This window comes from Schistocerca serialis, chromosome 7 (genome assembly GCF_023864345.2).
Source record: "Schistocerca serialis cubense isolate TAMUIC-IGC-003099 chromosome 7, iqSchSeri2.2, whole genome shotgun sequence".
NCBI lineage: Eukaryota > Metazoa > Arthropoda > Insecta > Orthoptera > Acrididae > Schistocerca > Schistocerca serialis.
Window position 1 is genome coordinate 173,697,413 of NC_064644.1, and position 27,761 is coordinate 173,725,173.

The 27,761-nt window shown below is 38.2% G+C and overlaps 1 pseudogene; it reads left to right on the plus strand.

Annotated features, from left to right (window-relative positions):
* Positions 1 to 9,029: 9,029 nt before the first annotated feature.
* On the plus strand, positions 9,030 to 9,147 carry LOC126413488 (5S ribosomal RNA; annotated as a pseudogene).
* Positions 9,148 to 27,761: the final 18,614 nt, after the last annotated feature.

Below are 27,761 nucleotides of genomic sequence, written 5' to 3' on the forward strand. Positions count from 1 at the left end.
TTCAAGAATCATAAAAGAAGGTTGTATACCTAGAAGAATCCTGGAGATACTAAAAGGTATCAGATAGATTATATAATGGTAAGACAGAGATTTAGGAACCAGGTTTTAAATTGTAAGACATTTACTGGGGCAGATGTGGATTCTGACCACAATCTATTGGTTATGAACTGCAGATTGAAACTGAAGAAACTGCAAAAAGGTGGGAATTTAAGGAGATGGAACCTGGATAAACTGAAAGAACCAGAGGTTGTAGAGAGTTTCAGGGAGAGCATAAGGGAACAATTGACAGGAACGGGGGAAAGAAATACAGTAGAAGAAGAATGGGTAGCTCTGACGGATGAAGTAGTGAAGGCAGCAGACGATCAAGTAGGTAAAAAGACGAGGGCTAATAGAAATCCTTGGGTAACAGAAGAAATATTGAATTTAATTGATGAAAGGAGAAAATATAAAAATGCAGTAAATGAAGTAGGCAAAAAGGAATACAAACGTCTCAAAAATGAGATCGACAGGAAGTGCTAAATGGCTAAGCAGGGATGGCTAGAGGACAAATGTAAGGATGTAGAGGCTTGTCTCACTAGGGGTAAGATAGATACTGCCTACAGGAAAATCAAAGAGACCTTTGGAGAGAAGAGAACCACTTTTATGAATATCAAGAGCTCAGATGGCAACCCAGTTCTAAGCTAAGAAGGGAAGGCAGAAAGGTGGAAGGAGTATATAGAGGGTTTATACAAGGGCGATGTACTTGAGGACAATATCATAGAAATGGAAGAGGATGTAGATGAAGACGAGTTGGGAGATAAAATCCTGCGTGAAGAGTTTGACAGAGCACTGAAAGACCTGAGTCGAAACAAGGCCCCGGGAGTAGACAACATTCCATTAGAACTACTGATGGCCTCGGGAGAGCCAGTCATGACAAAACTCTACCATCTGGTGAGCACGATGTATGAGACAGGCGAAATACCCTCAGACTTCAAGAAGAATATAATAATTCCAATCCCAAAGAAAGCAAGTGTTGACAGATGTGAAAATTACCGAAATATCAGTTTAATAAGTCACAGCTGCAAAATACTAACGCGAATTATTTACAGACGAATGGAAAAACTGGTAGAAGCGGACCTCGGGGAAGATCAGTTTGGATTCCGTAGAAATGTTGGAACACGTGAGGCAATACTAACCTTACGACTTATCTTAGAAGAAAGATTAAGAAAAGGCAAACCTACGTTTCTAGCATTTGTAGATAAAGAGAAAGCTTTTGATAATGTTAACTGGAATACTCTCAAATTCTGAAGGTGGCAGGGGTAAAATACAGGGAGCGAAAGGCTATTTACAATTTGTACAGAAACCAGATGGCAGTTATAAGAGTCGAGGGGCATGAAAGGGAAGTAGCGGTTGGGAAGGGAGTGAGACAGGGTTGTAGCCTGTCCCCAATGTTATTCAATCTGTATATTGAGCAAGCAGTAAAGGAAACAAAAGAAAAATTCAGAGTAGGTATTAAAATTCATGGAGAAGAAGTAAAAACTTTGAGGTTCGCCGATGACATTGTAATTCTGTCAGAGACAGCAAAGGACTTGGAAGAGCAGTTGAACGGAATGGACAGTGTCTTGAAAGGAGGATATAAGATGAACATCAACAAAAGCAAAACGAGGATAATGGAATGTAGTCAAATTAAGTCGGGAGATGCTGAGGGAATTAGATTAGGAAATGAGACACTTAAAGTAGTAAAGGGGTTTTGCTATTTAGGGAGTAAAATAACTGATGATGGTCGAAGTAGAGAGGATATAAAATGTATACTGGCAATGGCAAGGAAAGCGTTTCTCAAGAAGAAAAATTTGTTAACATCGAGTATAGATTTAAGTGTCAGGAAGTCGTTTCTGAAAGTATTTGTATGGAGTGTAGCCATGTATGGAATTGAAACATGGACAATAACTAGTTTGGACAAGAAGAGAATAGAAGCTTTCGAAATGTGGTGCTACAGAAGAATGCTGAAGATAAGGTGGGTAGATCACGTAACTAATGAGGAGGTATTGAGTAGGATTGGGGAGAAGAGAAGTTTGTGGCACAACTTGACTAGAAGAAGGGATCGGTGGGTAGAACATGTTTTGAGGCATCAAGGGATCACAAATTTAGCATTGGAGGGCACCGTGGAGGGTAAAAATCGTAGGGGGAGACCAAGAGATGAATACATTAAGCAGATTCAGAATGATGTAGGTTGCAGTAGGTACTGGGAGATGAAGAAGCTTGCACAGGATAGAGTAGCATGGAAAGCTGCATCAAACCAGTCTCAGGACTGAAGACCACAACAACAACAACATATATGCTCTCGTAAGAGCCCTAGTTTCTTGAATTTCATCTTTGTGATCATTATGAACAATGCTTGTTGGCGGCAGTAGAATCATTCGACAGTCAGCTTGAAAGTCCGGATCTCAAAGTTTTTTCAACTGTGTTTCTCGAAAAAAAGGTTGCCTTTCCTCCAGGAATTCCCATTTGAGTTACCGATGCATCTCCGTAACACTTACGTGTTGTTCGAGCCTACTGGTAACAAATCCAGCAGTCCGCCTCTGAATTGCTTCGATATCTGTCTTCAGTCTGATATGGTGCGGAACCAAAACACTCGAGCAATACTCAAGAATAGGTCGCACCAGCGACCTATATGTTGTTCCTTTAGAGTGAACCACTCTTTTCTAAAATTCTCCCAATAAATCAAAGTCGATCATTCGCTTCTGTACCACAGTTCTCAAATACTCGTTCCGTTTCATATCACTTTGCAACATTACGCCCAGACATCAAAACGAATTGACTGTATCAAGCAGGACACTAGTAGTACTTTAACCAGACATTACAGGTTTGTTATTCCTGCTCATACGCATCAACTTACATTTTTCCGCAATTAGAGCTAGCTGCCACTCATCACACCAACTAGAGATTTTGTCTAACTCGTCTCGTATCTTCCTACAGTCATTCGGCTTCGAAACCCTACTAGACTTGGTTGAAATCATTCCAGGAGTTTAGGAAGAGGTTTTCACCCATAGCTCTGCCCGCGTACGCGTATGTCAAATATGTTTCACATACATTAAAGATATTTCACAAGTATTTGTACACGTACTTCACCTCTGTCTATGGCGAATTTCATCTTTCGTTTCATTTCCAGGCAGCTTAAAGTTTATAATGTCTGGCTCCTGAATTATATCCTCTAAAATGATATAATTTTGCTGTGACATCCAGTGGTATGTGTAACTACTGCCTTCGAAATGTCCTGTGAGTACGTTTAGCAATAAACAGATCATAACTTAAAACATCGTGATGCGGTATTCTTTCACGCATCTCAGTGTATGACGTTATTTCTCTTGGACTATGTGTCGTACAGTGATATAATTTTGCTGGCACATTCAGTGTTATATATCAAAACTGTCTGAAAAGTGTGTCGAGAATACATTTACTAGTAAAGATATAACACATTAAAACCTCATGCTTCGAGTGGCAGTCTTGCTGTATGAGCAGCGAAAATATAGTAGGCGATAAACTTTCCTCCTTTCATCATTTTGTGGAAATTGACAGCGAGAAAAAGTTTCGTAGGGGTTTGAAATTCTGTGTAAAGTTTGTTCCGAGTCAGTAAATGTTCTCACTCTCAAATACTGTATGACTGAATAAAGGTATTCGCGCAGAGTGGGTTACACTCCTCTTTCTCCCCCAACCCTTAAATAGATTTGGTAGGTGGTTTTTACCCACACAGTGATGATTTCCTGACGGTAAGTGAAATGTGTGTCTAATTTAATTGAAATCGGTCCAGTGCTTAAGGAGGAGATGGAGAACAATCATACACATGTGCATAAATTTACACGCACATCCATTTTTATACGAGTAATACGTATGGATGTATGGGTACTATTATCTTGCTTAACATCAGAGGTTTTAAGATAATCGTAGGTTTAGCATTAAAAAAAATTGAGTGGCGTATTTCGTTATCGGTATTACAGATCTCTTGGAAAGATAGCGGAATAAAACAACGTTTGTTAGTTTTTGTAGTGAAACATATAGCTGAGCAGAAGCGCTCTTCTTCACAGTCGGTACATTTCTTGCCGAACGGAGAGTTCGTTTGAAAACATTAGCAATCATTTGGTAATTGTTCTCTTCAAGAGCCTTCGAATGATGTTCAGATGAACTGGTTCCAGTAAAAACCAAACTATATTTGATTCATTACTCCACTGGATAATAATAGTAACACTATTAAAAATTGACAACCAGACAGTTCCCTTAGCTTGAAACCATTTAGGGGAAGCACCGTTCTGCTCTCTCGAGTTGTTAATGATCCATTAGAGACTCGCGCGTTACGAAGGAACGTCAGGAGCACTGCTGAATAATTGAAGAGCGAAAATGCCCGCGTACGGCTCAGAGACCTTCGCTTACCATTGAAAGACAGTGCATCTTATGACAGAAACTGATTTATTTTTCGATGCATTCCTGTATTCGTACTTTCAGTGTTAGTCCAGCAAGTATATGCGTGATTGTGGAGTGGCTATAAGCTTCACATCTACGGCTACCAACTCTTTAAACATATTACAGACAGGCTTTCTGGTTGGTTTGTTAGTACCACGGAACATAGTATTTCATCAACTGCGCGGGCATCAGCGCCCAGACAAAGTCACAATTTTTACATATTCCAATTTCTGTCACAGTCCAATCTAGGCAAAGTCACGAATGATGATGACGATGAAATGGTGAGGACAACACGAACACTCAGTCCCCGGGCAGAGAAAATTCCCAACCCGGCTGGGAATCGAACCCGGGACCTCATGATCCAGAGGGATCAACGCTAGCCACTAGACCACGAGCTTCGGACGCTGAACATAGTGAATGATCGGAAAGATCCCCAGTGGTTCTATTACAGCATCAGGAAGGAACAATAAAAAGAGACCCTTACCTACGAACAAAAAAGGAACGTAATAATGTAAGTGTGAGAACCATTGTGCGAGGAGCGTTCAGTTAGTTTGAAAACGAGGTCTCATCTGCTGAGTTACTGAAGTATCTTAAGAAGCCGTTCTTTAAAAAGATTAATGCTTTAAGATTACGCTGAATGAATGTCTGGAGTGTGGAATGGATGCAGAACTGGAATTGTCGTGTGGCGTGTTGTAACTGCATGTGGGCCGGCCGAAGTGGCCGTGCGGTTAAAGGCGCTGCAGTCTGGAACCGCAAGACCGCTACGGTCGCAGGTTCGAATCCTGCCTCGGGCATGGATGTTTGTGATGTCCTTAGGTTAGTTAGGTTTAACTAGTTCTAAGTTCTAGGGGACTAATGACCTCAGCAGTTGAGTCCCGTAGTGCTCAGAGCCATTTGACCCAACTGCATGTGGTGTACTCACTCTGTGTTATTGTTAGTAAAACTTTACACATTTCGATTGAGCAATGCAACGACCAATACCAATAAAGAAATACAGTCACTGCAAAATACATTAAGCCCCTTAGGCACTCAATCATCTGGCGCTGTTCAAAACTGATAACTTTGGTCCCTGTGCACACAGCAAATAAATTAAACTGTCTTCCTCTAAAGCAGCAATGGTGGAACGCGTATTTTTCGTCTCTAATAAAAAAATTACGAATATGCTAACTACAGGCCCAGCAGTGTGCAATGCTGGCCATAATATTTTAAATGCACGTGAAATTCATTTGGCTGATAAACTAGAATATTTAAAAAATCCAGCTTCTTTAAAAAATATATGACCTGGACTGGAAGGCGGTACTGATTATGGTGAATTAATAACACAGCTTTTTTAGCAAAATTATATTGCAATTTAAGTTTGTCTTTACAAAAACATCTTAAAACTGAAGTTACAGTACTCATAATCATTTCAAAAACAATGAGATATTAACAGCAAGTATTATCTAACTAGTCGACATAAAAGTTTTCTGGGTTTCGTACCACGTCATAATATAAAAACTTCTGCTGCTATAGAAAAACCAACGTTTCGGCCACGATTGCAGCGGCCTTCTTCTGGGGCTAGTGGTGCGTTCTAGCTATGCAGTGTCCTTTATATTAAAAAATATATAAAGGACACTGCATAGCTAGAACGCACCATTAGACCCAGAAGAAGGCCGCTGCAATCGTGGCCGAAACGTTGGTTTTTCCATAGCAGCAGTCGTTTTTATATTATGACGTGGTACCAAACCCAGAAAACTTTAATGTCGACTGACTCTGGCCGCGGAAGCCTACGCAATTATATTATCTAACTACATTAATTCAACATAAATACAAATCATCAAATTAAATACAGCTATGTTAACAAATCTTAGAAGCGTTACAAAGTGAAATATGGATTTTCTCTGCCTCGTGATGACTGGGTGTTGTGTGCTGTCCTTAGGTTAGTTAGGTTTAAGTAGTTCTAAGTTCTAGGGGACTGATGACCATAGATGTTAAGTCCCATAGTGCTCAGAACCATTTGAACAAAGTGAAATATCTAACTAACCTTTTTATCAAAACAGTTTATGTACATTCCGGGGATATTCAACAATTACAAATTATCAGCCAACTCATCTATACTAACGGGCTGGTAAAAACAGAAATAACAATTATTGAAGACCTCTACCTTATTTTCAGAAAGACTTCTGCTTCCATGTTCAACAATACTGACATTTCTACATTAATCAAACTCTTGGTGGCTTCACACTGCACATCCCAAAAACTGGATATTCCGTCGTCTTTGCCTCACAGACAGCTACCTGCAACTGTGCGACCAGCGCTCTCTTACTCTAACACTATAATAATTTCATACCAGAGATCTTTGGCTCTGCGATCGCGCACAGCAGTGATCCGCATTATTGAGCCTATCAGACACTTTCGTTGTTTATAGTATACTAGTTACATTTTAATTTATTAATATTCTTGTCTTTTTCTGGTAAGACACACAGGCGCGCCCCAGTATACTCCTTTTAAAAGTTTTAAAAGTTGTCTGTCCTAATGCTTGTTGATGACAGGTGCACCGAAACGGAACATGATCATCGGAACACCATTATTCAAAATTTTGTCTTCCAAAATTACTTCATCTAAGAAAGTCACAACGACCGAGCGTAAATATCAAACATAGAAATAAATGAGCATGGTATAGAAGAATATCTGAAATCCCCGGATGGAGGTATGTCTAAGGGATTTGAACGGGTACCTTTAGGCATGGTGAATCCGAACTCAACGAACAAAACTTCGAAGGTCATTAAAGATTATTTTCTGAGTATTTACCTGCAGTCTGAGAGGAAAGAAGCATTTCGGGTTCGTTCCCGCCTCCTTTTATCCTTGTATCTGTATTGCATTAAAAGTATCTGCACAACACTACAGAAGTGGATGGTGTGCATAGTGTGTCTGGTTTCTGTGCAAATCTGTTGCATTGGCTCAAATTCACACTTTGATATCACTAATGCCCACTTTAATCTTCACGATAAACACTGCATTCAGTATTGCGCGACTATGTCTCGGGCTGTTTTTCCGGTACTGTTAGTTGCACTGTAACGCTGATACGCGACATTATGAAAAGGTTTACCTATGAAGAGTTGTAGTAGCTGCAGATGCGAAAGTACCGTGACGACGGCCTCTGTGGCTGATCCGTTCTAGGCGCTTCAGTCCGGAACCGCACTGCTGCTATGGTCGCAGGTTCGAATCCTGCCTCAGGCATGGATGTGTGTGATGTCCTTAGGTTCGTTAGGTTTAAGTAGTTCTAAGTATAGGAGGCTGATGACCTCACATGTTAAGTCCCATAGTGCTTAGAGCCATCTGAACCAGCTGAAGTACCGTGACATGTTTTCCTCGATGGTGCGGGAACAAATCACGTTTTAGCATAGTGACGTTATCCGCTCTTCCGTTGCATTCAGTCAATCTGTACACGGGGTGAATATGGGTCAACCCTTTATCAGTAAACCTGCCCATCCCGAAACGAGCAATGAATTTAAACTTGAGGCTGAAAAGTACAGTGGCTGTTGCATTTTTCAACAGTAAATATAGTGAGTCAATGGAACATGTCTGTTGATGAAAAAGACAAACAGCGCATACCGTCGTCATTTTCACTGTTACTCGTATATTGTATTTTGAACACAATACAGCTATTCATGTCGGTGGGAGGGAGGGGAGGTGGTGAAGGAACTCAGACTAAGTCAATTACTTTGTAACGAGCCACTTGACCCCACGGGTCCCTCATAACAAAATACGCTGAAAATATTCATCCCTGAGGAAGCTCCGTTGGTTCATTGCGTATTTACAGAGAAAGCGGTCCCGCTCCTGGCATCGGTTTACCACTGGACGCTGCAACATCGAAACGAGGCACGTATCTAGAAAAAGCTGCAGTTTACTCAAATCTCATACATCCGTCTTCCGATATCCCTCTTGGAGAATTGAGTAAACTTTTCTGGATACGTGCCTCGTTTCGTTGTTGCAGCGTCCAGCGGTAAACCGATGCCAGAAGGGGGACCGATTTCTCTGTAAATGCGCAGTGAACCAACGGAGCTCCTCAGGGATGAATATTTTCAGAGTATTTTGTTATCAGAGGACCAATGGGATCAGGTGGCTCCTTGCAGAGTAATTGCTTTACGTTCGAGTTCTTTCACCACCACCCCCTCCCTCCCTCCCTCCGACATGCATTGCTGTATTGTTTTCAAAACACAGTGTACGCGTAACAGTGAAAATGGCGACGGTATGGGCTGTTTGTCTTCTTCAAACGTGCAATATGTATTGTGCTCACTTATGAAGACTTTTCTCCAGAGCAAATTACAGTTATGCAGGAATCAACACGATTTCTGCAAGCAGTAACTGTAAGGAACACAGCTTTATCTGTTATTTCATGAGATTCCTAAGGAAGTGTAACTCGGACCTGAGGTTCACGTTGTGCGTTTTCCAGAAAGCCATAGAGAATATCCGAACACACTGCGTGGAAGACGTCCTTGACACAGGCAGAAGCGAAGTTGCACCTCATGTTAGTGTTGTAAGGACTGCAACTGTCCACGACGGAGACATAGCCCACGAAAACACATCTTTCAAACTCTGCATGGAAATATAGTGGCAACGGCCTTGCCGCAGTGGATACACCGGTTCCCGTCAGATCACCGAAGTTAAGCGCTATCGGGCGTGGCCGGCACTTGGATGGGTGACCATCGCGGCCGCCATGCGCTGTTGCCATTTTTCGGGGTGCACTCAGCCTCGTGATGCCAATTGAGGAGCTACTCGACCGAATAGTAGCGGCTCCAGCCAAAGAAAACCATCCTAACGACCGGGAGAGCGGTGTGCTGACCACACGCCCCTCCTATCCGCATCCTCATCTGAGGATGACACGGCGGTCGGATGGTCCCGGTGGCCCACTTGTGGCCTGAAGACGGAGTGTTATGGAAATATTAATCAGCAGGCTTACTGCTGAAGTACGAGGGGCGTTCAATAAGTAACGTAAAACTTTTTTTTTGAAAGCAGGGTGGTTTCTTTCAGAACTTCAGTACAGCAAATTGTTCCCCACTCTCTTGGCTAAAAAACCCTGTTTTCGAACATAATCTCCGTTCAGTACGACGGCCTTGTGTCACATTGTTGGCAGGAGATGTATACGCGCATGGTACTACCCTTCGACGTCAGAACCAACGTTTTGTCGCATCAATAACTTCCCCATCATCCACATACTGATTCCGATGGAGTGCATCCTTCATTGGGCCAAAAAGATTGAAGTCGAAAGATGTACGATTTGGACTGTAGGGTGGATGAGGAAGAACAGTCCAATAAAGTTTCTTGAGTTCCTCTCATGTGCGCAGAGTTGTGTAAGGCCTTACGTTGTCATAGAGAAGGAGAAGTTCGTTTGCATTTTTGTGGCAACGAACAAGCTGAAGTCGTTTCTTCAGTTTTCCGAGGGTAGCACAATACACTCCAGAGTTGATCGTTGCAGCATTACAGAATTACTCCTTAAGAATCCCAGAAGACGGCCGCCATGACTAACGGCTGATGGTGTGGCTTTGAACTTTTTTTTCGGAGGAGAGGTGGTGTGGCGTCAGTTCATGGATCGCAGTTTCGTTACGGTTTGAAGTGATACATCCATGTCTCATCAACTGTGATGATGTTTGCGAAAAAATTGACGCCATCATCCTCGTAACCCGCAAGAAAATCCTCAGAGATGATTCTTCATTGCTCTTCATGGTGTTCTGTTAGGCGGCGAGGACCCTAGCGGGAACATACTTTTGAGTACTCCAACTGGTAGATGAATGTGTCAGCACAAACAACAGAGACGTCCAGTTCAGCGGCGAGTTGTTTGACTGTGATCCGTCGATCACTTCGAATGAGAGTCTCCGTAATTTTCAGCTTTGCAGGAGTCACAGCTGTGTGCTGTCGGCCGGCTGGTACGCAGGAGATCGGACAGGTAAACGCGAACTTGTTGCGATGATGACAGATTCATTGCCCAATGACTCACACTGCTTTTGTTCATTTTAAAGTCTCCGTAGACATTCTGCAAGAGCCTGCGAATATCTGCGATGCTCTGGTTTTCCGCCAAAAGAAACTCGGTTACAGAATCAACTTTGAAGGATACCTGATGCGCTGCCATCTCTTGGAAGTTCATGAAACAATGGAGGCGGAAGCTACAATATCCTATCATATCCCATAACATTTTTTAAACCGAAACTGGTCGAAAAAAAACTGTTTCATTACTTAATGAACGCATCTCGTAGATATGTATATGTATAATGGGTGATTTTTTTCCAACGTGTACAAACTCTAAGGATTGAACGATGAGAGGACACGGAACGTAAAAGGTGTCATGAATTTATGTCCGGAAATACATGGTTTCAACACCAGAAACAATTTATTCAATCGTACATTGTTACAGGGATCGCGATCTAATAAGCGGCGTCTCATGCAGTGACAGTTACAATATGCATGGTTTCCTTATAGAGGGTCGTAATGTTCCAGATACGTCATGGTCCAGCGCTCTCTCCTGCTATGGTAATTGGTAACGTTGTGTCAGATCAACTTAACTTGCTGACACACCTTGTAATGCATGTGATACAGCGTTGTACACAAGGGTTCCGTATTCGAATCGAGAGCTTGCCGAGATGGTGTTTACTTACAGAAAGGCAAATGGCAATGGGCGGTCGGCAGCAAGGTTGTAACAGGAGACCTGTCCCCGCCGACAACAACAGCAACATTCAATAATTGCAATAGAGTTTTGCCGTTTGCCGTTTGGCAGCGATGGTGAGTCAATTGGACTTGCCATGAGCAACAAATTTTTCTAAAATCTACTTAATTAACTAAGTTTACAGACACAGAGTATATACTATATATAAGTGCAGAACATGATATGAAATAGAGTGAACATGCACTGAGTACAGAACATATCAAGAAATGACAAAATGTATACGCAATGAGTACAAAACATATTAACAAATGCATAAAGTGTACACGCACTGTGCATATATATATATATATATATAACCATTTTATAAAAACTAGGAAAGGAAAGGGAAGCATTGCGTCATGGTTGTAGCACAGTAGGTTGCACGTAGCTGCACTGAAAGTCCATAGCTTTCTACAGAAGCACAACACCAAGTGAGACAATCTGCAGTTATCTTCCCTGAAGTATGAATCAGTGTAGCCAAGACACTGAAATGTCGTATGAATATTCAATGTTATCATTTTGGTAGTACATTAGGTACACCAAACAGTGTGACCATAGTAACATCTCCATTGTTCAAGGTTGAAACACGTATGTAACGTAGCAGCGATGGTGAGGCATGATCAAATCTTTGACCAGAGAGCCTTTTATCGTGGTTAGTCTGCGCTTGACCGCGCGAGAGTTGCGAGCAGCACTCTGTCGGTAGCAGTAGCTCAGTTCAGTTGCGTCCAGCAGTCGGTCGGTAGTAGTCGGTCAGCAGTACAGTTGCGAGCAGTCTGTCAGTGGGCAGTCTGTGAGCTGTATGTCGGTAGTAGCAGTCGAGTGCAGTCGGGTGTGAGGAGTCGGCGAGCGTCGACATGGCATTCTGGTCAAGATTCAGGACGAGGTATATTATTTTTTAAACAAGGTAATGAATCAGCAATGCTCAGCTAATAATGTAAATCAACTGTAACTAATTTGTGCAATAATCGCCCCAATAATAATTTTGATTTCAAAGCAATTTTCAACAAAAGAACCAGTTAATTGAACCAACGATTTCCTTCCATTTCCTTTAAAGAAAAGTTTCAGTTAAATTTAAAAAAAAAATATATTATTTGCAATGCATTTCCTCCAAGCCGTGGCCAACAATAAGAGCAGAAACTTGACATGCAGTTATACTGAGGTAAGAAATTAATTCTGATTTTTGCACAGGGCCAAAGACCGATATTTCGGTTTAATTGAATTTTCATTGTCACTGAAGTTTCATTAACATTAAATTGTCTCTCATTATTTTCGTGTGAGTTTACACCAGAGTCAGATTGCGATTCTCATTTTTATTGCCTTTGTCAGTACATTTGATTGCAGGGAGGTTACGTTTGGCTCCCATTTATTATTTTTTTTATTTAAATATTTCTGTGGGGACGATATTGCTTCGTGGCTCCATTATTATTTAACTTTGTCATACATAATTTACGGTGGGGAGGTTACACTTGGCGACCCTGCCAGGATCGAATTTCGTTGAGAGTCTTTTGAAAAACAGTCAGATATCTGTTCTTATTTGCTTAAATATAATTAGGATTTGGCGCAACGCTTTTATTAACTTGTGACTTTCTTTCTACAGGTCAACGGCAATTCGTTGCTCTGTTGTATTTGTGTGTTGCTTTTGTATTTGTGCTTATTTCTTTTGTGAATAATTGTGACTATTGTAAAAATGCCGCGAAAGACTGTGAATAGTGTATCGCGAGGTATTATGAATGAAACTACCGACTCAAACAACTTTACCGATAGGACATGTGACACGCAGTGTAATGATAACAATCCTGCGTTTACTAACAATCAGCGCATTCCAACCACTAATGATGACTTTTGTCTTAATGATGAACAAACGAGCTCGGTTATGTCCTCTGTTGATTTGACGACAATCGATGACGCGGGACGCTCTATTGTAACGAGCGCTGCCCAGCCTAACACAACCGGTTTACTAAATTCACGTGACGAACAGACAAATTTTTCGAATGAAAATGGTCAGTGTACTGAAAATTCGACGGATTCATTTAACGCGACAATTGCAGGTACACAATCAAACAGCACAGATAATGGATTAGGTAATGTTACTTTGGATCAATTTATGGCAGTAATGCTACAGTTTAGGAACGAACTTAGTGAAGATTTCAAACAACGTAATGAAAGTTTCAAACAACTTATGAAAAAACAAGACGACTATTACAAACAGCGGAAGGAAATGATGAATAATTATTTCAAACAACTTAATGAAAGTTTCGACAACCATTACAAACAGGTAAATGAAAGTTTCGACAACCATTACAAACAGGTAAATGAAAGTGTCGACAAACCATTACAAACAACTTAGCGAAACAATTGATAAAAGTTTCGAACTCACAAACGAAAAACAAGACGACCTTAAAGAACAGAACAAACAAGTTACTGAGCAGATTACAGCTGTTACCGTGCAATGTCGGGACAGTAAAGAACAATTACGTGTGGGTACTGAGGCTTGTGCTAATAACAGTAATAAAGAAGTTGGCACTGTTGCACAAGAATTAAGTAGTACACGTGTAGGCATAACAGAATCACATAAAGACGAAATTAATGCAGTCACTGAACAATGCCCTAAAAACGCAGTACAGATACACGACGAGTTTAATTTCGAGTCACTGGAAGTTTCACACACTCTGAATACGGAAGTCAATAATAAAAGTGAACGTCAGAACAACCATATTGACGAAAGTATTAAAGTAACAGAATTAACAATTATTTCAATCACCAATACGTCACAGAACCCGCCACTCTGCGAACATTTGTCAGACTCGCGCAACGCGTTTGATGTGAGCAATTTACAGAAACTACACGACTTAAAATCTGAAGAGCTACGCAACTTGAAATCCGAAATGACACAGACGAACAGATCCTCACACAAACCTGAACGTATTCTCAAATTCAGTGACGAGAACGTAGATTATGAGCAATTTTTATCCGCAAGAAAATGTAAAGAATTTAATAATGACAGAACACAGGTACACGCTTTGAGCTGTATGCGACAATTTATTTTTGTACTTTCACCGCTATCACCTGTAATGCAGAAACTAGCTTTGAACCTGATGCGACAATTTGCTATTGTATTTTCATCAGCATTACCTATAATGCAGAAATTGGAATTAACATGGATACAACAATTTGCCTTTGGAATTTTACCGCCATTGCCTGCAACGCAAAAGTTAAAATTTATTTGCAGTGCGTAAATGACCTCAGGGGATTCATTACGCTTTAATGAATATGTGCCGTAGCGTGCATAGGGCCCCGAGCTGTAGTAGTGCAGTTTCATCTTTAGTTTTCTGCACTGCTGCCTTCTCTTCTACTATCCTTTATATCTATCAAAACTGCTCTTTAACTATTGGTCTTTGTAGAATTAAGAAACGTTGTAATGAAAACCCGATATGACAAATCTTTTACCGAATGTGACAATTTTCTGTAGGCACTCCTGTAATGACAACTACCGCCGTAATTTTAATTACAGATAAAATCGTAATCATCAGTATGTGTAAAATTTTCAGCAACAGGAACCACACTTTAGTAACAATAGAGGTGTTTCACAACAACAACATCAAAAGCAGCCGGTTGGCATACCTAACCAACAATGGAATGCACAAGGTCAACCAGGCTTTAATGTTTCGCCACGTGCACGTATAGTCCCAGATCCAACAAAGAGTAACGCACGGCAGTAAGGAAACAGCTACGTACAGAAAACTCAGTATTTCGATTCCTATCGCGATGCACCGTATAGAAATGACTATTACGACAGACGTAAAAATAATGAGCACAATTATCAGCGTACATTTAATAACAGTCCATCTTATCAGCAGCAAGAACATTAGCAACAACAAATAATCATGAATGAACCAGGCAATAGGTGTCATCTATAGCGTAACACGTCTGGAAGAAGTAATAGGACAGTTCAAATAGTCGAAATGCAACATCCTCCTAATAATAATAACACGTCAGATAGAATCTGACTAGATACTGTACAGGACGCATCTTCCAATAACACAAGCACTACCTTTGACACGCAAAATGTTGTTCACGTAAATGTAATTACTTTTGACGACATCAGAGACACTCTTTTACAGGAAAGACCATTTGTTCAGAAATCTATTTCACATCCTGTTATCGAAATTAAAATTGATTCATCGAAATTTTCAGCAGTAATTGATTCCGGATCACCTATATCAGTAATAAATGAAGAAACTTTTAACGAGTGTAATAAAGAGAATACGTATCCGACATTACCATTAGGCAAAACAAAAGTGAAAGGAGCAGTACCGAGTAAAGGAGTAGACGTTAAATTACAGACGCATTTATCATTTTGTATCGCAGGTCACACATTTCACTCAAATTTTTGGATAGTTCCTTTATTGACGACAGACGTAATTTTAGGTACTAATTTTCTCGTACAACACGATGCAGTGGTTGATTTTCAAAATTCTTATTTAATGCTAAAGGACGAAAATGTACAATTGGCTTTAGAGTTTCAGTATTCATTGTCTGCGGAAGAACAAACAATTAACCGCACAGAGGTCATTTCCGCAACACGCAACATAGACTGCAATTCTGCATTGTTCACAGATACGTACGTACACAACTGTAATACTCCAGACGAAGCTGACTACGACGTAATACAGATGATTTCTGATAAGGTTAAAGAGAGCAGTGCAAATACAGACGACGAACGCACGCAGTTACACAAAATTCTTTTACAGCAAGCTCCAGTTTTTGACAACATTCCTGGTACTATGTCCGGTTTTATGTATGAATTTCAAGTGAAACAGCACGACACATTTAAAGCAAAGCATTATCCCATTCCATACATTCACAGAGAACAAGTTAAAAAAGAGTTGCAGGATATGCTTGACCAAGGAATTATTGAACCGGCAGTTAGTCCGTACATACACATACTCTCATTCCAAGATGTAGTTAATTCCATTCCAAATGAATCCACTATGCTATCTCCGTCTGTTATACTGAAAAACGTTGAACCACCAAACAAAATTAAAGAATTAGTAAACTTCCCTACCTGTCGTCGACTAAGACACCACGAAATAATTGACATTGCGCTGAACAACATCAAACGTGCCGCAGAGCGCCGGAGAAGACAGCAAAAACAGGTTTGTACACGCCGCGACTTTCACGTTGGACAGAAGATATTAGTGCGTACACACTATTTATCCAGCAAATTAAAAGGTAAGTGCAGTAAATTTGAACTTCTATAAGCAGGTCCATATCGGATTCGCAGCATTACTCATCCCAATGTTGTACACGTCGAAACTTTGAGAACCAGAAAATCGAAAGGCAACCACCATTGGTCAAATATTAAACCCTTTATTGAATGAAGACACTTTATGATTCGACACACTATGATGTCATTTACTAATTTTTTATGACCACTTATGCAGTTATATTCACATGACTAATTACTGATGATTATCGTATTTTTTCTTGGCAAGTGCCTGTCAAGGTAAGGTTAGAAGGTCGCTTTTCTTGTCGTTACACATCAGACCGTGCACATTTTCCATTTTTTTGTGTATATGATTGTATTCCAATTTTGTTTATATGCACTGTGAAATAGTTAAGATATAACACACACCAGTTGACTTTGACATTTTTTTTGCCCTATGATATCTCAACATCGTGACTGTTTTACATTTTTCTTTTTGCTGCTGCATTGTGATATTCTCTGTACATTTTTGCCTCTGAACACTGTCAATGTCTTTGACATATTACGTTTTCTGTCATGTTATGCTGTATGGTTAATTATGTCACCATAAACCAGTCATTATTTAGTGGGTATATGATTTAAATGCAAGACATTAATCTTTGTTCATCAATTTCAGAAAGAAATGATGCGTGTAAGAAATAAATTCAACATAAATGGGAATTTCACCTACGGAATAAACGAAAGAAGATGCAATAACTTTATGAGAAAGAGTAAATGGATCAGGATTAACAAGCATTAACAAGAATATACTATACTCATCGTAGAATAGCAGTCTTAACTAATTTTTCTTTCAAAATACAAGGCGATTGATGCAGGCTGTCAGACAGAACTACACATCTTAGTTTTAGTGATGAAATATGCTAGAGATAAGGAATAGTTGTGTAATGAGTAATGAAGTGATTTTTTTTTGCAGATGATAATGAATGCTGATGAATAATGATGAAGGATATGCTGTTATGAATAATGAAGTTTTTCTTTATAGGTGATGATAATAATGAAGTTATGATAATATGGATAATGAAGTGATTGATAATGAAATTTTTTTCTTTACAGATGAGGATAATGTTGAAGTTATGTATTTATGCTATGTAGTTATTTAAGAATTTGTTGCAGTTTGCTTTGACAGCAGGTGTTATATTGCATAGTAGGATGACGGAAAGTTTTGGAAAGGACAGCTATGGAACACATTTTTATACACATTTCACTACCTGTTAATTCGAAGTTCACTACTTTTCAGCATAGTATGTGTTTCTTCTTTCAGGTCAATAATCCATTTTGTATTTTTTTTCCAGGAGAAGCTTTTCATGATACTTACTAAACCTGTTACTTATTATACCTGTTCTAGTACTTGCATTTTTATTTTATTTTTTTTTACCCATTTGTGCCTATCATTTATAAATGTGATCACATATACTGCCTTGTTACATAACCTTGCTACAGCTGACTCATGACGAATGACGTTACCTATCCTCATTTGCAGAAATAGGTCAAAAGCAAATAGTGTTATGCCTCAGCAATCAATCATCAATCCCAACGCAATGCATTGCTAGCACACACAAAAAAATATATATATATAAAATAATGCTTTGTAACTGGCTAATAACTGCCACTGTTTATTGTAATGAGACTACTTATAATGCCCGAGATTATTAATGCTATGATTGTAATTAGCTGATTTTTAATAATGACTTCTTAATGATCTGAATAATACTGAATGAGGAACAATGTTTTATTGTAATGAGACTACTTATAATGCCTGTGATTATTAATGCTATGATTGTAATTAGCTGATTTTTAATAATGACTTCTTAATGATCTGAATAATACTGAATGAGGAACAATGTTTTATTGTAATGAGACTACTTATAATGCCCCTGATTATTAATGCTATGATTGTAATTAACTGATTTTTAATAATGACTTCTTAATGATCTGAATAATACTGAATGATGAACAATGCTTTATTCTATTCTATACTTGCTGGCCACTGAGTGCCAATAATTAATGTCACTAAATGAATTATGTTATTAATTATGCCATTAATTAGCTCCTGTTTGCAATGATGATTTTTCATGTTCTATTACTGGCCACTGAGTGCCAATAATTGTCACTAAATGAATTATGTTATTAATTATGCCATTAATTAGCTCCTGTTTTCAATGATGATTTTTCATGTTCTATTACTGGCCACTGAGTGCCAATAATTAATGTCACTAAATGAATTATGTTATTAGTTATGCCATTAATTAGCTCTTGTTTTAAATGTTGACTTTTCATGTTTTGGCAAATGGCCAATGAGTGCCAATAATTTGTATCACTCAATGAATTATGGTAATGCTAGGCCAATAATTGACTCTCCTTTTCAATTAAGATGTCTGATGAACATTATTCTGTCATACTAAATATGCTTTGTAACTGGCCAAGGACTGCCACTGTTTATTGTAATACGATTACCCATGATACCAATAATTTAATTTTATGAACATTATTCTGTAATACTGCATACTTGGTACAGAAATGTTCAATAACTAGGCTATGAATGCCACAAACTACTACTGTAATTCTCAATATTATGTGACTTAATGTCCTTCACCTTATGAGCTAACTACCCCGAATTACTGGAATGTCAATTTGTCCTGTCCATCCTCATGATCATGGAGCAATATATTTGGTTTTTGCACTAATTCTACGTTGGTGTGCCTTGTAAGAGCGTGGTGTTGACACGACAGCTGTCCACCACGGTGAGCGATGAAGACGTTATTATGGTCACACTGTTTGATGTACCTAGTGTACTGCCAAAATGAAAACATGGAACATTACTACGACAGTTCAGTGTCTTGGGTACGCTGATAAATTCTGATGGGAAAAGAACTTCAAATTGTGTCACTTGGTGTTGTAGTTCTGTGGAAAGATATGGACTTTCGGAACAGCTGTGTGCAATCTAAAGTGCTACAACCATGATGCAATCCTTCCCTTTCCTATCCTAATTCTTGTCACATAGTGAAGATCATTTTTTGCTAACATGATTTATGTTCATGGGTTATACATTTTTTTTCGATTTGCTGAACTCCAGTGCGAGTACACTTATGTCACTTGTCGACATGATTTTTTGCCATTATGTTTATTTGTTGTGAACATGATAAAGACATTTTTTCGTTTTGTTCTGAAGTACAGTATATGTGCACTCTTGTCTTTTATATTCTATATACATTTTTATTTTGATGATATGCTCTGAACTACACTGCATGTGCACTTATGTTATGTGTTAATATGTTTTCTACTGAACTTCAGTGCCTGTGCACTTTTCTCATTTTGCAATATGATTTGGACTCATTCTGTATGTTCAATAGTTCAGTGCATATGCACTTATGTCATTTGTTACTCATTGTATATACATTTCATCATTTGCTGATATGTTCTCAACTCCAGTGCGAGTACACTCATGTCACTTGTCAACATGATTTTCTGCCACTCTGTTTATTTGTTCTGAAAATGCTACAGAATTTTTTCAGTGCGTATGCACTCTGTTATCTGTCAAATAATTTGTATATACATTTTTCTGATTTGCTACTATGTTTTGTACTCACATTTTGTCTTTGTCTGATATATTTTGCGATGGCAAGTCCAAATGACTCACCATCGCTGCCAAATTTTTGCCCTCCCAGTGGAGGGTTATGAAACACGTATGTAACGTAGCAGCGATGGTGAGGCACGATCAAATCTTTGACCAGAGAGCCTTTTATCGTGGTTAGTCTGCGCTCGACCGCGCGAGAGTTGCGAGCAGCACTCTGTCGGTAGCAGTAGCTCAGTTCAGTTGCGTCCAGCAGTCGGTCGGTAGTAGTCGGTCAGCAGTACAGTTGCGAGCAGTCTGTCAGTGGGCAGTCTGTGAGCTGCATGTCGGTAGTAGCAGTCAAGTGCAGTCGGGTGTGAGGAGTCGGCGAGCGTCGACATGGCATTCTGGTCAAGATTCAGGACGAGGTATATTATTTTTTAAACAAGGTAATGAATCAGCAATGCTCAGCTAATAATGTAAATCAACTGTAACTAATTTGTGCAATAATCGCCCCAATAATAATTTTGATTTCAAAGCAATTTTCAACAAAAGAACCAGTTAATTGAACCAACGATTTCCTTCCATTTCCTTTAAAGAAAAGTTTCAGTTAAATTTAAAAAAAAAATATATTATTTGCAATGCATTTCCTCCAAGCCATGGCCAACAATAAGAGCAGAAACTTGACATGCAGTTATACTGAGGTAAGAAATTAATTCTGATTTTTGCACATGGCCAAAGACCGATATTTCGGTTTAATTGAATTTTCATTGTCACTGAACTTTCATTAGCATTAAATTGTCTCTCATTATTTTCGTGTGAGTTTACACCAGAGTCAGATTGCGATTCTCATTTTTATTGCCTTTGTCAGTGCATTTGATTGCAGGGAGGTTACGTTTGGCTCCCATTTATTATTATTTTTTATTTAAATATTTCTGTGGGGACGATATTGCTTCGTGGCTCCATTATTATTTAACTTTGTCATACATAATTTACGGTGGGGAGGTTACAAGGTGGTGGACAGCGTGAAGTGTCAACACCACATTCCTGTAAGGTACACCAACGTAGAATTCATGCAAAAACCAAATATAGTTCTCCATGATCATGAGGATAGATAGAACAAACGGATTTTGCAGTAATTTCTGGTAATTAGGTCAGAAGGTGAAGGACATGAAGTCTTATGCTAATCATCATTGAGAATTACATTAGTCTATCAACCGATTTGAGTAATTGTTGGCACTCATTGCCTAGTTACGAAACATTTCTGTACTATGTATGGAGTATTACAGAACATCATTCATAAGTCATCTGATTACACTAAATATTGGCACTCATTGGCCAGTTACAAACCATTTTTATGCATTATTCAGAAGTGATCCTTCAAAACAAGAGGTAATTAATGGCACAGCATTAACATAATTCATCTAGTTATAGTAATCATTGGCACACATTGGCCAGTTACAAACCATTTTTATGCATTGTTCAGAAGTCATCATTCGATACAGGAGTTAATGAGTGTAGCATTAAGCTATTGGTATTCATATATAATAGCATGTAAGTGACATAAGACAAATTTAAGATACAAGAAACAGTGGCATTCATTGGCCAGTTACAAAGTATTCATATACTTTTATACAACACTATTCAGTATTATTCAGAAGTCATCATTCAAAATGAGAGTTAACTATTGGCATAGCATTTATAGAGTATAACAAAAATATTATTTACAGAAATTATTGGCATAATGTTTATGCATTATTACAAAACATCATTCAGTATTACTCAGAACTCATCATTCAAGTGACATAGGACATATTTAAAATGTAACACACTATAACTATTACTCAAGGTCTGTGGCTAGAAAACATCATTCAGTATTACTCAGAACTCATCATTCAAGTGACATAGGACATATTTAAAATGTAACACACTGTAACTATTACTCAAGGTCTGTGGTCCAATAATACATAGATATAATGGATTTAATACATCTGACAAATCTGCATTATATTTAGTACTATAAATATCTCTTAAACTAGTAGCATTATTTGGGACTGGTAATACATTTTTTTGTGCCAGCAATGCATTGCGTTGGGATCGATAATCAGTTGCTGGGGCATGAAAACATTTGCTTTTGACTTATTGCTGCAAATAACGTCATTTGTCATGAGTGAGCTGTAGCAAGGTTATGAACAGGTAGAGTATATGTGATCACATTCATGAATGACACACACAAATGGATAAAAAAAATGCAAGTACTAGAACAGGTTTAATGACTAACTGCTTATAGCACACTGATTTCATGAATAGCTTCTCCTGGAAAAAATACAAAATGGATTATTAAGCTGAAAGAAGAAACGCATATTATGTTGAAAAGTAGTGAACTTCGAATTAACAGGTAATGAAACGTGTACTCAATATGTATGTACTCTAGCTGTCTTTTCCAAAACATTCAGTCATTATACCATGCGACATAAGACATACTGTCAAAACGAACTGCAACAAATACTTAAATAACTACATAGCATTTCTTAACTAACAGTAAATATATAAACTTCATCATTATCCTCATCTGCAAAGAAAAACTTCATTATTCATATTACCATAACTTCATTACTATCATCACCTGCAAAGAAAAACTTCATTATTCATATTAGCATATTCTTCATATAACTATTCATCATCATTCATTATCATCTGCAAAAAAGACACTTCATTCATTATCATATTCATATTACCATAACTTCATTACTATCATCAGCTGCAAAGAAAAACCTCATTATTGATATTAGCATATTCTTCATATAATTATTCATCATCATTCATTATCATCTGCAAAAAGACACTTCATTATTCATTATTCATATTACCATTTACTTCATACAACTATTCATAGTATGGAGTTTCTTATTTCTAGCATATTTTATCACTAAAACTAAGATGTGTAGTTCTGTCTGACAGCCTGCATCAATCGCCTCGTATTCTGAAAGAAAATAATAGTTAAGACTGCTATCATACGATGTGTATAGTATATTCTTGTTAATGATTGTTAATTCTGATCCATTTACTCTTCATCACAAGGTATTCCATTTTCTTTCGTTCATTTCGAAGGTGAAATTTCCATTTCATAGTAATCCATTGTGGTTTGTTTAATTTATTTATTTACACGTTATTGCTTTCTGAAAATGATGAATAAGGATTAATATCTTGCATTTAAATCATATACCCATTAAACAAAAACTGGTTTCTGGTGATATAATTAAGCATACAGCATAGCGTGACAGAAAACGTATTATATCAAAAACATAGAGAGTGTTCAGGTGCAAAAAAAAAAAAAAAAAAAAAAGTACACAGCGTATCATAATTTAATAGCAAAAAAATGTAAAATAGTCAAGCTGTTGAGATATCATAAGGCAAAATGTCAAAGTCAGCTGGTGTTTGTTATATCTTAAAGATTTCGTAGTGCATACAAACAAAACAGGAAAACAATCATACATACACGAAAAATGGAAAATATGCACGGTCTGATGTATAACGACAAGAAAAGCGACCTGCTAACCTTACCTTGCCGGGCACTTGCCAAGAAAAAATATGATAATCATCAGTAATTGTTCATATAAATATAATTGCATAAGTTGTCTTAAAAATATCAGGAAAAGGCATTACAGTGTGATAAATCGTAAAGTATGTTCATTCAATACAGGGTTTAATATTGGAGACATGGTGATTGCCTTTACATTTTCTGGTTCTCAGAGTTTCGACGTGTACTACATTGGGGGAGGAATGCTGCGAATTCGATATGGACCTACGTATAAAAGCTCAAATTTACTGCATCTACTCTTTCCTCTGTTGGATAAATAGTATGTACGTACCAATATCTTCTGTCCAATGTGAAAGTCACGGCGTGTACGAACCTGTTTTTGCTGTCTTCTCCGGCGCTCTGCGGCAGGTTTGATGTTGTTCAGCGCAATGTCAATTATTTCATGGTGGCGTAGTCGACGAGATGTAGGAAAGGATACTACTTCTTTAATTTTGTTAGGTGGTTCAACATTTTTCAGTATAACATTCGGAGATAACATAGTAGATTCATTTGGTATGTAGTTAGTTACATCCTGGAATGACAGTATGTGTGTATCCCAATCAATATGTTTTTTATGGTAGTATATTCTACATAGTTTACCAATTTCTTTCATTAGTGGTTCACAAGGGTCCGAAGAAGCGTGATACTTGGATATATAGATCGGAGAAATGTTTCTTGTTCGTAACATACGTGTCCATATAGCAGATCGAAACTGAGGTGCATTGTCGGAAATTACTTTCAATACATGCCCTACATGAGATAAAAAATGTTTTACAAATGCTTTCGAAATAGTTTTAGCAGTAGCTTTGCGTAATGGAGTGAAGGTAACAAATTTTGAAGTGAGTTCAACAGCGACAAAGATGTAGCAAAAACCTCTATTAGATCTGGGAATCGGACCAAAAATGTCTACAGCGGCCATGTGTCTCAATTTAACAGGTACAATGGGATGTAACGGAGGCATTGTGAAGTCGTGTCTGACTTAGTTTTCTGGCAGATTTTACATGACGCTAAAACTCGTCGAATACGTTTCTCCATGTTGGCAAAATAACAGTTCTGTCTCAGTATAAGAAAACATTTTCTGGCTCCATAATGAGCGTAACTTAAATGAGTATACCAAATTAATTTATTAACAAGCTCGTCAGGAATACATAGTAACCAATTGTTGCTGTCAGGGTGAGAGCGGCGAAACAGAATATTATTGCGTACAGTGTAATGGTTTCTGATGGTAACATTATTCCTATCTTGCCAAAGGTGTTTAATCTCTTTCCATACGTTGTCTTTATTCTGCTCTTGTGCTATGTCTCGTAATGACGCCGAAATGAAATTTTCAAATGCAACTTGTTGAATATACATGACGCTAAAATTTGCTTTGCAGAAGTTGGTTGCAATGTCTTGCTGATTGTTGCTGAGAGAACGGGATAGTGCGTCTTCTACAATATTTTGTGTACCAGGAATGTGAACAATTGTAAAAATTAAATTCCTGTAAATAAAGTTTCCATCTGCTTAATCTGTCGTGAGTAAATTTAGCGGAAAGTAAAAACTGTATCGCTCTATGATCTGTGTAAACGGTAGTGTGTCTTCCATAAAGAAAATGCCGAAATCTCGTAAATGCCCATACAACACATAATGTTTCAAGTTCTGTAACAGAATAATTGCGTTCACCAGGTGACAGAAAGCGACTCGCAAAGGCGATGTTTTTAATTACTGTAGTACCGTCTTCTTCAATTTCCTGAAAAATGTGTACGCCTAAAGCGGTGTTAGAACTGTCGGTGGCAATTGAAAAATTTCTAGTAAGATCTGGATGCGATAAAAGTGGTGCATTCAACAAAGCTTGTTTCAGATTGACAAATTCAGACTGCGCTTGGCTATCCCAGGACCAAATAGTGTTTTTATCTGCCAATTGACATAATCTAGGGGTGTCTAAAGCAGAGTAATGAATAAATTTACGGAAAAATTTAATTAATCCCAAAAAGCTGCGTAGTTGTTTCTTTGTCGTTGGTACAGTAATGTCACGTAAAGCTTGAAGTTTTTCCGGGTAAGGCGCAATGCCTTCTGCTGAAATTAGATGTCCAAGAAATTTTATAGATGTTTTGCCAAAGTGCGATTTGCTAAGATTAACTGTGAGTACTTGTGCACTAAAAGTTTGCAACAGTTGTTCAAGATTGTGTTCAGACCAGTTAGCTTCTGCAATAAGAATGTCGTCTACATACGTTGTGATTCTGTCTTTTAATTCTGTCGGAAGTATAGTATTCAAAACGCGAATAAATGCTGCTGAAGAAATAGTTAAACCGAACGGTAATTTACAAAATTGATAACAGTCACCAAAACAGACAAAAGCTGTGTACTTTCTGCAGTTCGGATGGAGCTAAATTTTTTTTTCTTTTTTTTTTTTTTTTTTGCGAAAGAGTGTCTCGGATGTCGTCAAAAGTAATAACATTTTCGTGACCAAGATTCTCAGTGTCAAAAGTATTGCTTACGTTGCTGGAAGATGCAACCTGTACTGTACTGTCTGTTTGAAACTTTCATTAAGTTGTTTGCACGATTCATTAAGTTGTTTATAATTGTTGTCTAGTGTTTCACTGAGTTTTTTGTAATATCTGACGTGGTATTATTTGCGGGAGGATGATGTGGCATCTCCACTATTTGTACTGTTCTGTTATCTCTTCCTAACGTATTATGTTCGGGATGGTACCGACTGTCTGGTTCATTCATGAAAATCTGTTGTTGCGGATGATTTTGCTGCTGGTAAGACCGACTGTTATTAAACGTACATTGAAAATTGTGCTCATTACTTTTAAGTCTGTCATGATAGTCATTTCTATACGGTGCATTGCGATATGAGTTGAAATGGTGTGTTTTCTGTATGTACTGATTTCCTTGTTGCTGTGCGTTATTATTTGGCGGAGCCGACGCTATACGTGTAGGCGGCGAAACATTAAAGCTTGGTTGACCTAGCACATTACATTGATGGGTAGGTATGCTAACCGGCTGGCTTTGATGCTGTTGCGGAGAAAAGCCTCTATTGTTACCAAAATGCTGTTGCTGATAATTTTGACGATTGCTGAAAATGTTGTACATACTGATGATTACAATTTTATCTGTTATTAAAATTACGGCGGTAGTTGTCATTTCGGGAGTGTCTAAAGAAAACTGTCACTTTCAAGTATTACGTGCCTTATCAGATTTCTTTACACATTTCTAATCCTAGATAGATCGATAGTTGAAGAGTTGTTTTGATAGATATAAAGGATAGTAAAAGAGAAGGCAGCAGTGCAGAAAACTAAAGATGAAATAGCACTACTACGGCTCGGGGCCCCATGCACGCTACGGCACATATTCATCGAAGTGTAATGAATCCCCTGAGGTCACTTACACGCTGAAAATAAATTTTAGTTTTTGCATTACAGGCAATGCCGGTGAAAATTCAAAAGCAAATTGTCGTATCCAGTCCAATTTTAGTTTCTGCATTACAGGCCAAGCTGGTGAAAGTACGAAAGCAATGTGTCGTATCCAGTCGAAAGGGTGTATTTGTGTTCTGTCATTTTTAAATAACTTAAATTTCCTAACGGATAGAAAGTGCTTATAATCAAAATTTTCGTCTCTGAGTAGGTTCAGGATTGCATGAGACTCTATTTTTCTGTGTCTATTCGGATTCTAAGTCACGTAGTCTCTGTAAATTACCTAAGTTACACTGGCTGTGTGAGTGTGAGAAATGTTCAGAATTTGTCGTATGCTGTGACGTGTTAGAGACTGCAAAATGTTTCGTCTCTGTCACTTTAAAACTTTCGTCAATTTGGCTGTTTTGTTGGTCAAATTTCTTATCGACTTCCGTATCCAGAGTGCGTGAAACTTCTGCTGACATTAATTTAAACTCGTCTCGTAACTGTGTTGCTTTTTCAGAACATTGTTCAGTGACTGCACTACTTTCATCTCTAAGTAATTTCGTTGTGGCTACACGTGTGCTACTTAATTCTTGCGCAACAGATCTAATTTCTTCACTACTGTTACTAGCACAAGCCTCAATTTCCTCACATAATTGTTCTTTAGTGTCAGGACATTGCACGATAACGGCTGTAATCTATTCACTAAGTTGTTTGTTCTGTTCGTTAAGACTGTCGTGTCTTTTATTCGTCTGTTTGAAACTTTCATTAAGTTGTTTGCACGATTCATTAAGTTGTTTATAATTGTTGTCTAGTGTTTCACTGAGTTGTTTGTAATAGTTGTCTAGTATTTCACTCTGCTGTTTGAAATG